Source organism: Brachyhypopomus gauderio, chromosome 3 (assembly GCF_052324685.1).
Source record: "Brachyhypopomus gauderio isolate BG-103 chromosome 3, BGAUD_0.2, whole genome shotgun sequence".
In the NCBI taxonomy this organism is placed as follows: Eukaryota; Metazoa; Chordata; class Actinopteri; order Gymnotiformes; family Hypopomidae; genus Brachyhypopomus; species Brachyhypopomus gauderio.
Genome location: NC_135213.1, coordinates 32,941,582 through 32,952,824, shown reverse-complemented (window position 1 = coordinate 32,952,824; position 11,243 = coordinate 32,941,582). Strand labels below are relative to the sequence as shown.

Sequence of the window (11,243 nt, the reverse complement as noted above, 5' to 3'; positions counted from 1 at the left end):
CAATGCAGACACCACCGCTGTCAGCCGCTAACACTGGGTTATCTGCGCCCAGCTGCTCACACAAACAACAAAAAGATGTTAGACAAAAGCTCATGAAGAATTACTTTTACCAACACATCCTTAAGGGATGTGTATACAAGGTGACATTCAATCTAAGTAATCACTACAACTTACCACTTTCATTTCTACATCCATGTCAGTGTCTGTGCTTAGGTTTGTGTAGGAAACGTTTTATTTTGTTCAGCCCGTCCAAACATAATCATGCGTTTCTTAAGGATCTTTTTCTGTAGCAAACAAACTCGGAATCTCGGTGCAGATCCAGGATTACGCAGAGCGGAGGGTTTGAGGTCTTCTCATCACACATGGCTAATTGTTCAACAAATCCTATGACTTTTCCTTAATACAGACATGTGGAGAACTTACATCAGTCAAAAACAATAGCTTACCAAAAAAATCATTCCAGAGCTGGGGGGGGGGGGGGGGGGGGGGGTGTAATGAAAAATGCCACGTTGGCCAGTGAGTCAGATGTAAATATGTCAACAGTGTGCCCAGGAAACCGCCATGTAAATAGAAGCTTGTGGGCCCGACCGCAATAGTCTTACTAGACTGAAGACACGGGCAGAGGAAGAGACATGCGGAGGACGCATGTGTATCGACTCTCGTCTGGTGAGAGGGCTGACGGACACTGAGATCCACCACCATGTGAGAACATGTCCAAAACGATTTGTGTGAACATGTCCAACAACAATAATAATAATAATAGTATGTATTCCTTATGATGTGCATTGTAAATGTGGTCAGAAGGCAGGAATTAGGAAGCATTAGTGCTGCTACTAACAGACTGCGTTTATCACTCATCTGGATCCACCCCATAACCTGACGTATTACAATATTCACGTCTCAAGCGGAAATGAAGGAAGTGACTACATACATGTCCAAGCAGTGTATCCAAAGCAAACTTTGCTCTTAAAAGATGGCGACCAACGGCCGATCTGAGGCCTGCTGTGGCCAGAGTCACATGCCTATCAAGTCCAGGGCCCTGCAGAACACAATGCATAGTTGCTTCTGTTCTTGCATCTTCCACATATCACCCTGCATCCTGCTCACCACGTGCATATGCATGAGACAACAGCAGGCATTTGCATATTCAATTATTCCTTTTGTAGCGCTCTCCTCCACGCCGAGCGTCCTGGGCAGCATACGTCACTTGGACGGCGAATGCACATGGCGGAGTCTTTCATCTCCCCCCGTCTCTCCTCTCCCCCGCCTCCCTTTCTCCCTCTCTACCCCTGTCCTCCTCCCCCACCAGGTGCCAACCAAGACAACCGAGAGAGAGCGCGCTGAAATTCAAGAGGGCTCCCCCCCCCCCCCCCAAGTGACGCCTAGCGAGGCTGTGTACGCTGGAGCCTGATGGCCCAGTGAACGCGCTGGGTGAGACGCGCGTGCAGTCAGCGCTTTTCAAACTTGCTGGCAAAGTCGCCTAACAACTTCTTCTACATCGTCGGCTGCGCGCGGCGCGCTGCTCGCTGCCGTGCGAAGGGCGGTTTCATTAGCCGCGTGGCGCTCGGGCCTTCAGCTCGCCTCAAAGTCACTTTGAGCGTGCGTCAGAAGTTGGGGTGGGAAATGATGTCAGAGTTCTGAAACCGTTCGCACGGTGCTGGAGCTGTCAGAACCCGCAACCGTATCGATCTGAGCGCGACGGGAGAGGGAGGGAGTGGTCAACATGTCCTGTGACCCAGAGGTGGGAGCCCACAGAAACTGAGGCCAGCAGGTCCGGTTGCAGTCCGTCAAGTAGAAGGCTTGATTCATTTGCTTAACGAGTGGATGCTTTGCCGCTTATTCCGGCTTGGCTGACACTGAATTTCTGCAAAAACATGGATGTTCTGTGCTGAAGCTAGGGTGTAGATACGCAACATTACTGTGAAGAAATATAGAATCAGATGTCAGTGTTGCGGGATCAGAGAGGGAACTGAAAGAACTACTATAATGATAGTTTCTGTTCTCTCGTCATCTCACACATGGATTCGTTGAATTCGGGTTACCTAACTTTCTAAGAGGGGTCCTACTAAGCCTGTTCATTACCGTCAGTAGGACGTGTTCGTAGGTGCCTAAGAACAAATTTTTCTGAGTTGCAAGGTGTAATTTTGTTCAGGTTTGGTATATGTGTCAGTTGTTGTCGAAAGAGATGAAGGAAACCTGTTGGAAATAAAGTGTAAGGAGATCTGAAGAACACTGAAAGCTCTCTTCTGCTCAACATAAACTAGAAACTAATACCCACCATGCACGAGTTCTACATCGAGACAAACTAAACAATTAATGTTAATAAAATCATCATTAGCAACAACAAAAAACAACCCAATGCCCCTCCTACTACTACTAAAAATAAATAAATAAATAGATAATAATAATAATAATAATAACAATAATAATAACAACAATAATAATAGTAATGCTCACATTCAGTGTCAGTCTGTCAACTTACTGTTAATTAATGAAAAAACACAAACATTTGTAATAAATACGGTAAACATGCTTTTCAGCCCTGTACTTATGGACAGACAGAGCCTGAAAAACTGTTCGCAAAATTGAACTGAAAGTTTTGCACGCCAGTCCCCGTGGCCTTGTGCTGTTTAAAATCACAAAAAAACGGTGCGTCCGGACAAGGCTGCATCGTTCCACTTAATCAGGTAGGAGATAGGTCTAATAATGCATTAGTGCAACGTTTCTTTCATTAAAATACTTGAGTGATCTAAGCCCGCCCCCCCTTCAAGAGTAAACCCGATTATTTCTCCCCGCGTTGAGAGGGCGAGGGAGAGACACACGGGAGATTGTGTGAGAGCTGGAGTAGACCTCCACATCAGCTGCAGGCGTTCACGGCTGCATCATTCCTCCAGCAGCTCGAGACACCGCGGCACACCGCGCGCTGCCTTCCACCTTTTTATAAAACACATCGCCAGACGCCAGAGTCCCGACGTGTTTTTTTTGTTTGTTGACTAATTAGAAAGCCACACTATCCCGGCGTATTATTTTTTTGAGTGAGTTTCTCTGTCGTGGAGGATTGTACGAAGCTACGAAGTCCAGCCGCGTCTTTTCTGACGGCGTTCTGCGTTCATTCGGGACAGCAAGTCCAGCTCGCGCTCACCGGACACCGTTCATGCATAATGAAGTGAGTAGCGCCCTAACACCGTTTACTCCGTGTTAATATGCCACCGATAGTCTGGAGGATTAAAAGAAACATTTTAATTTCCTAGTCAAAGACTCGTTCCCGAGAACATTGGGAAGACACGCGTAGACTACAGCGTGTCACTTCCCAGAAAGTTGGAGCTTCCCTTGACAGAACCGTTATATTTCATCTTGAAGAAAACGGGCCATATCGCGACCTTTAGTGTTTATGTTTTATAGCTTAACAACTTAGTACCTCAGATACTCACTAGGTTCGCTTTGTTGTTGTTGTTTTTCTTTTCCAAAAGCTTTGACCTTGTAGTTCTACTTTGTCATTATAACACAACGTCGTCTTAAAATCCGTCGAATACGAGACTCTGTAGAGAAAGATAAATGTACAAATAAATGTTAGTGTGAATAAGAACCGGGGCTTTAGCGGTCCGGTGCGACCCGTAATCTGTTGAGGTCACAGCTCAAACTGTTAACCAGTATTAATGTGCTGGTTTTATGTGCCTCCGACAGTTTTTTATACGCTTCATTTAGCCTTAATTTTATCTTTACATATTGTGTAAAGTGTTTTGCCATTAAGTGCCTGACTGAAAACTCAAAAGATATTTCATTTCAAATTCTTGAATCTATTTTTAACAGCAGTTTCCTAAAAAAATGTTACCGTCAGATATGATTGAGAATGTTTAATTTTTTTATAAATACATCATATGAAGCAAATAAATATGTAACTTAAACCAATGTCATATTTTAAGTCGTTGATTTATAGTAGTTTTAGCGTCACCAACCAACAAAGAGGGCATACCGTATTTCTTTGTGCTTTCTTAATTTTCAGAGTAAATAACCTTATTTTTATAACATACTTAGACATACTTCATATGATGTTGGCCACTACCAAAGTTGTTAACTTTGATATAAAAATTCTTGAGGACAATCTTTGACTTAGGTGAGAAGGCAGACAATAGTGCAATAAAACTCATCACTCCTTTTTTCTTTTGTTTTCTGTTTAAATGACCAGTGGAGTGTTCACTCGCTACACTATACAACAGATATTTACATGGATAAAAATAAAAATTTTTGCTTTCTTTCCTCATAAGATGCTAATATTGCTGTTTTCCACAGTTCAAAGTAACTTTGAAATGAAGAATATGTGTACTTCTTGCTCCTAAGTCAAGGATTTTTTGGCAAGGTTTTATCACATGAATTAATATGAGCCAGTACTAAAGTACATAAAATGTCTTATTACCCTAAGGAATTAGAGACTAATACAAATGTTGCTTGTAATAAGATTTCGGTAGCAGTCTAAGTTTTGGTTTACTTTTCTGAGTATTTTGGAAAAGGAAGTTTCTTTTCATTTTTCTAATTAAACTGCAGAATATGACAGTGGTTGATGCAATAATTAAGGTGGGTTTATTAATAGAATTTTGAAAGATGGTATCGATATGAAAGGGAATTGTGAGAACTCTTAGGAGACTGTCTGCATATGAACAGTGAAACACGCTTCCGCAGTAAGACCACGGTAAATATTACATATTCTATCGCAACAAGGTGTATTTGTTAATAATTTTATTTATTAGACTGTATGCAATTTTTGTGAAGTGGAGTGGCTGCATTAATTTTAGAACCCATAGTACTATAGTTTTTCTGTCTGTTTACAAGGCATAAGTGACCTCGGAAATACTCGTTCTGTTTAAATGTTCTGTCTCATGCTAAATGTAATCAATGAAGATCTCCTCTGCCTATGTCCTCCGTAGGGGTGAGTGTTTTAATGTGTGTGTGTGTGTGTCTCACCTGTTGCTCTCTTGGGATGTAACATTTGGCTAATCTGCCCAAAGGAAGGTGAACACAATCACAAATGAAAATGAAGATACATCAAGCGCTCAGTTATACCAGTTATACAGACCGACATACAGACACACACTCTCACTCGAGTCCGTCTCGACCTGTCATCTCTGGGAAATCACTAGGGATTTGGCCTCTGCTGATTCACAAAACCAGCAGTGACAACATGGCCTTACACCTCTCCCAAAGAGCGGGATTATCTCCGCACGTGGCACTCTGATTGGCTAGATGACCTAAACCAATTGTGAGGGACACGCACTACCTCACTGAGAGCGTCTTACCCGTGTCCTACAGACAGTGCTGTTGGCTGGTGGACAATCCACCATAAGAACTTAGGGCGGATCAGTTTTTTAACAATAAAAAATACAAAAAAATCTTTAACCTATTGTAACTGAGAATGAAATTCTAGCATATGAGAATCACACCATGCCTTGTTAAAAATAAAATAAAATAAAATAAAATAAAATAAATAAAAAAAATAGCTTAACTATTTAACAGTGTTCATTACTCTGCTTTGGATTTGTCCTATAAAAAAGCTAGTAAATCATTTTCTGTATTTATAAAGTCAAACATATCAAAAATGTTTTCATTTGCAAATAGCAAGGTCTAGTGTCAGAGTGGGAAGAAGCAGTACTTTAATAGGTCACAGGTAAGCAGCTTCACCATTGTGTATTTGTCTTAATGCACAAAGGAAAGGTTCCGGTGTTGACCGCTGCAAAGTGGAATAAACATGCTGGTGAAAGTGAGAGATTTTCACCATGCCTGGAGCCGAGCTTTCTGCGTGCGTCTCGCCTTCCCCGTGTGATCCTCGCCTTTGAGGATGGCAAAGGCTTATTTTGAAACGTTTAAACTCCGAGGCTGATTCCGAAGTCTGAGTAATCTCTCAGCACAAGCAGGTGTTTGACGACCCTCGAACACGGAGGGGAAAAGGGGCAATTTTTAAAAACTTGATTTTTATTATCTTTAAATCTCTGCTTCTGTTGTCATCCCACCGACTAGATGACAATTCCCACGATTTGTTTCTTTCAAGCTGAAGCCTCAGGCGTTTTTATTCCTGTGTTCTTTTGCTTCGTGTATTAGGCCGTGAAAAAAGTGCACAGAGTGAGGAGAACCGGCGTGAAGTCAGCCGTGGTGCCCTTGAACGTGTGCAACGGGGCCTCACTGGTGGAGAGTACATGGTGCTCACAGGCCTGGCCCACTTTTGCATAACCACATTTTCACCACTGCATGCGCCTCTGTCGAGTAACCAGTGCCAACGCCTGGTAACTTTCTTCCCGCGGTGACGGAGGGGAGCGCTGGCTGTCACTGGTGGGGTAGCCCCTCTGATCGAGCCAGTCAGAGCACAGCGGCAGGGTCTTCTCTGGGTCACTCTGGATAGAGTGGCCTGCTGGGGTGGGTAGGCTTGTGGTGTGTGGGAGTTGCATGGGGGGGGGGAGTTTGGTACCTTTTTCGTAATACACTGTATTTAGCACTTCATGGGGACTGTGTGTGGCACCTGATGGTAGGCAAATATAAAAATCCTGACAATGTTGTGACGTGTCATGGCGTGAACCTTTTGGTGGGTGTCGGTGCTGGTGGGCACCGGACGGGTTTTTAGAGAGACAAAGACGAGTAGAGGAGCAGACGCCGCATTGTTTAGCTTCAGAAGTGAACATGATAGTGCAAACACCCCACAAGTATAGTTAAACAAGTCTGTGTGTATTTGTATATGTGTGTTTGTGTGTGTGCGAATTTGTGTGTGTATGTGTGTGTGTGTGTGTGTGTGCGTGCACAGTGGAAAGCTGTGAAAGATGGAGGGAGACTGTGTGATAGAAGAGGTGGCAGATTGTGTGTGTGTGTGTGTGTGTGGTGTGTGTGGTGTGTGTGTGTGTGTGTGTGTGCGTGTGTGCGAGTGTGTGTCTGTCTGTCCGACTGCATGCACACGCACGTGAAGACAGTGAGCCTTTTCGTACCGCACGACCCACACAGGGCCCCGAATGCTGGCACACTGAGAGACACCTCATTCCAACAGCACTGTAACACTCCACCGTGGCTAAAGGGAACTCCTGTTCCCCCTCAGCCCTCTCTGGTGCACCCACACGCCACGCTGGGTGGTCCTTCACCCCCACACCACCGACCCCCCCCAGCCAGAGTACCAGAGCCTGAGGCTACGGCGGAGTGCCCCTGCCGTTCAGCGGTGCGCCGAGGCTCCGTGGAAGGAGCGGGCGAAGCAGATAAGGTGGAGGGAAACGCTCCATGAAGGTGGAGAAATGTTGTTTTAAGTGCAGGACAGGATGGTTCCTCCATGGAGGTTTTCCCAGTGGGCACTGCCTTCCTTCCTGAGAGGGAGGAGACTCTCATATGGCCGTATGGGCGTATGTGTATATATAACGGCATCCAGTATTGCCAAATTTCTGTTTGTTTGTTGGTTTGTTTAGCTAAAAAGAAGTCAAAGATAAAAAATAAGCATACACATAGATAAGTGCAGACTTTAGATGGACTGGGCAACAAATAAAGGCCTGAAAGGAGTCTGTATTTCACACCAGTGAAGCTCTTAAAATTCGCCCAAGATCTCAACCTCTCCTCCTACGAGTCGGGGCCGTGTATGCCAAACACACTCAAGGGAGACTGTAGCCACGACCCACGATGCAATGGGGAGCCTTCCCGCACGCATCACCCACCTCCAGCCAAGCCACCCCGGCCTGGTGTTGGCAACCGGCCAAAAAATGCCCAAAAAATAAAAATAAAATAGAAGAAGGAGGCACAGGGCAGGTGGGAAAGAGCCGAAATATTTTCCAGCAAATGTAATTTATTTGTGACAGTGGGGAAGACTGAGCCCTGCCAATCTGTAGCACCATCTGGTGGGGTTAAAGGAGGAGGAGGAGCACACTTCTCATGTAGCATCCATCCGAAAAGCCTCCATGCTTCTGTCAGACCAGCATGTCATGACTTTTGGGGGGGGGGGGGGGGTGATGTGGGGATGGGTGGAGATTATTTTTAGTAGATCCTGTGTCTAATAAGGGCACGGAGGTGGAGGTCGTCTGAGTGTTACTTTCCGAGGCCAGGGGACTTGGCGTTTTCTGTCACGCATCGCACCCTCGTTCTCTTCAGCCGCCACTTCTAGCGCTGCGGCCGCTCAGTGGCGCTCTGTGGACAAATCTCTCCCCTCTCAAGTTTTTGTTTGGGCACGATGAAAGGGGAAAGAGCTTGTGATCAGTCCATCAGCACTGGAGCTCAGGCCATGCTTCCAGAGGTAGTGGAGGTGGGTGTTGGGTGGGTGGGGGTACTGGGGTGGAAGGGCGGCTTTTGTAGCGCTCGCGCGGCTACGTTGCTAGCCCTCTCCTTCTTGGGCTTTTTTAAACCTTGCGCTCGCCATTTCCGCCATCACCCGCGCCTTTCTCAGCGGCCAGCCATCAGAGCTGATGGCTGAGCAGCTCACGGGGGCAGATGGAGTGACGGTTGGAGCGGAAGCCCAGGAGCCGACACGCCACTCACCGCTCCAGCCTAGCTAGCTCCGTCAAGCCCAGCAGGGAGGCGCAACACTGGTTTACACTCCTCAGTATGGTTTTAGCGCACAGGGTTGCTTTGGTCTTTTCCTGGGCGACCGTAAAAGGTCGTATTGAAATCTCACTTCGTCTTTTTTTTTTTTTTTTTTTTTTTTTTTGTCACTGTGGTTCTAAAATCTAACAGGGGAAAGCATGAGACGGAGGTGTAACTGCTGGGTAATGCGTGCTTTCCGTTAAACGTGTATAATTCTGAGGTGATTCTTTACTTTGGGCATTGAAAATATACAGAGGAAGAGGCCTCGATCATGGCCGACTTACACTTTAACCTTCAGTACCATTGCCATAAACTCTTAGTGCCCACTTGTCTCGTTTCTTCCTTTGCTTTGTCTACCGTTAAGTGATGGAAAAAGAGTGGGCAAAAGACTTATTAAAGATCTCTCTCTCTCTCTCTCCCTCCATGCTTCGTAGGTCTTTCGTTCGTTCTTCTCCACTGTGCCGTGTGTTTACTTTGATGTATGAGCTTTCTTCCAGTAGTTCCTCCAAAGTGCGGCCAGTGATGTCATTATTTTATTACAGATGCACTGTCTGGAAAAGGAGAGGAGGAGAGAGGAGGAGGGAGGAGGAGAGAGGCGGGGGAGAGAGAGAAGGAGAGAGAGAAGGAGAAAATGTTCGGCAGAGTCTTGTATGCATAATGAATGAGAGCAGAGCTTCATTTGAAACTTCAAGGTTTGCTGGGAGAAGAAAGAAAGAAAGAAAAAGAAAGAGAGAAAGAATGAGCGAGGGAGGAGAAAAAGGAGGGACCTTGCTGTTCTCTGTATGAGTGGACTAGCAGTGGTGGTTACATTCACCTGCAGCTGTTCTCCTAGGCCCCAGTGGAAAAACAAATAACCTTGTGTGCGTGTGCATGCGTGTGTGTGTGTGACGGTGCGTGCAGTGTCTGTTCAACCCACACAATGAGGGAGCTCCTATGTCAGGAGTGTGAGTGACACAGGCGTGGTATTGAGGCTGACTGCTGGCCCCTGGCCCGCTCTCCCTAAACACCGCCGTCCCGACAGAAATAGCTCAGCCGTGAGATTGACTTTTCGCCTCATGTTTGCTCGCGCTCACATAGGCCTGTGTGTGTGTGTGTGTGTGGTGTGTGTGTGTGTGTGTGTGTGTGTGTGTGTACATGTGTGTGTGTGGTGTGTGTGTGTGTGTGTGCGCGTGCCCGTGTGAGTGCTCTGGTGCCTGCGTGTGTGAGCTCGCAGTATTGTTTGGGGTTAAAAATGGCCACTGTCTTATTTTTGGACCGGAGTGCCTCATGGTTTATAAATAGCAGAGGAAGTGAGGGGAGATACCTGCCCAGACTCTGGCTAGCTGAGCAGTCCTGCTGACGCCCAGGGTACATGTCACTCTCTCTCTCCCCCCTCTGTCTCTCCCTCCCTCTCTCTCTCCCTGTCCCCCTCTGTCTCTCCCTTCCTCTCTCTCTCCCTGTCCCCTCCTCTCTCTCCCCCTCTTTCTCTCTCTCTCTCTCTCTCTCTCTCTCTCTTTCTCTCCCTCTCTCTCTTTCACTCTTCTCATTCTGACTCTCATATTCCTCATATTCCCTTGGTGTAGTTTGTTTTACCAGTCAGATACATTAATGACACACATGCACCCCCCCCCCCCACACACACACACACACACACATAACCATATATAGCTGTTTGTCTCTGTGTGAGATTTACAAATCAAGCTTACTCATACAAACACACACACATACGACTATATATATATATATATATATATATATATATAAGGGCAAAGAAGAAAGTAAAATATGTGAGTGGGATCAGAGTGATATAACTGGACATTGTACTCATCATGTCTTTATTTATAGAGCTGATGTGTTCATTTCATTTCTTCAAAAAGTCTCGGCCAAAGTTTTGCAACCCAAAATATGCTTGCTGGCCCACTGCTGGTGTGCAGCTATGGTGTGAATATGACAGGAAGATTTAGGCCCCAAGGCTTTTTGTATGTGTACTGGGAGAATAGTGTGTTTTTAAATGAAAAACTGAAAAGGGTTCTGTTCACTGCCGCATGTTAACTTTCCTTTGTTTGTCAGCAGTCTCCTGCCCTGTCTGTGCTGTGGAGCTGGTATTAATGGCACGACTCCATTGCACATGACACGGAAAATATCCTTCACATGAGGCACACGTGCTTCTCCACAGGACTGGGCGTTTTGGCCTGCGGGTCGTGAGCTAGCACCTGCAGACCACCTGGAGAGAGAGAGAGGGGGTGGGAGGTAGGGAGAGATAGAGAGAGAGAGAGAGGGAGGGAGGGAGAGAGAGAGAGAGACACACACACACACACACACACAGGCTGCTCCCACTTCAAGGCACACCAGGCCAACATTGAAATCCCGGCGTCACAACGGCAAGGTGTGAACGCAGCTCACGACAGCCGTGTGCATGTGTGTGTGTGTGTGTGTTGTGTGTGTGTGTGTGTGTGTGTGTGTGTGATTGGTGGTGGTGGGGGGAGGGGGCCATGCTGTAATCGTGACACGTCGCCGTTGCTTTTGAGAGAAGGACTTGACCCCAAACGAGCTTAATAATTCAGGGGCTTTTAGAAGGTGAGGCTCCTAGCACCTGTTTCAACGGTGCCATGTTTCAGTCAGGGATCGACAGGGAAACCTGGCAAGACACTCGGGCTGGGGACGGGCCGTAGGGGAGAGATGGGGCTGGACGGGCCGTAGGGAGAGATGTGGCTGGGACGGGCCGTAGGGGAGAG

General features: G+C 46.4%; 1 protein-coding gene across 10 annotated transcripts in view; it reads left to right on the top strand.

Annotated features, from left to right (window-relative positions):
• The first annotated feature begins 2,763 nt into the window (after positions 1-2,763).
• The window catches only part of mef2cb (myocyte enhancer factor 2cb), a 56,353-nt gene continuing 47,873 nt past the window's right edge, over positions 2,764-11,243 (top strand). For 2 of the 10 annotated variants that reach the window (XM_076997705.1, XM_076997702.1), the window contains exon 1: positions 2,772-3,166. The gene's annotated coding sequence lies outside the window, so the exon portion shown is untranslated. Of the gene's footprint in view, positions 3,167-11,243 lie in introns of all 10 variants that reach the window. The other 8 variants (XM_076997704.1, XM_076997703.1, XM_076997699.1 and 5 more) reach the window with 6 other exon arrangements.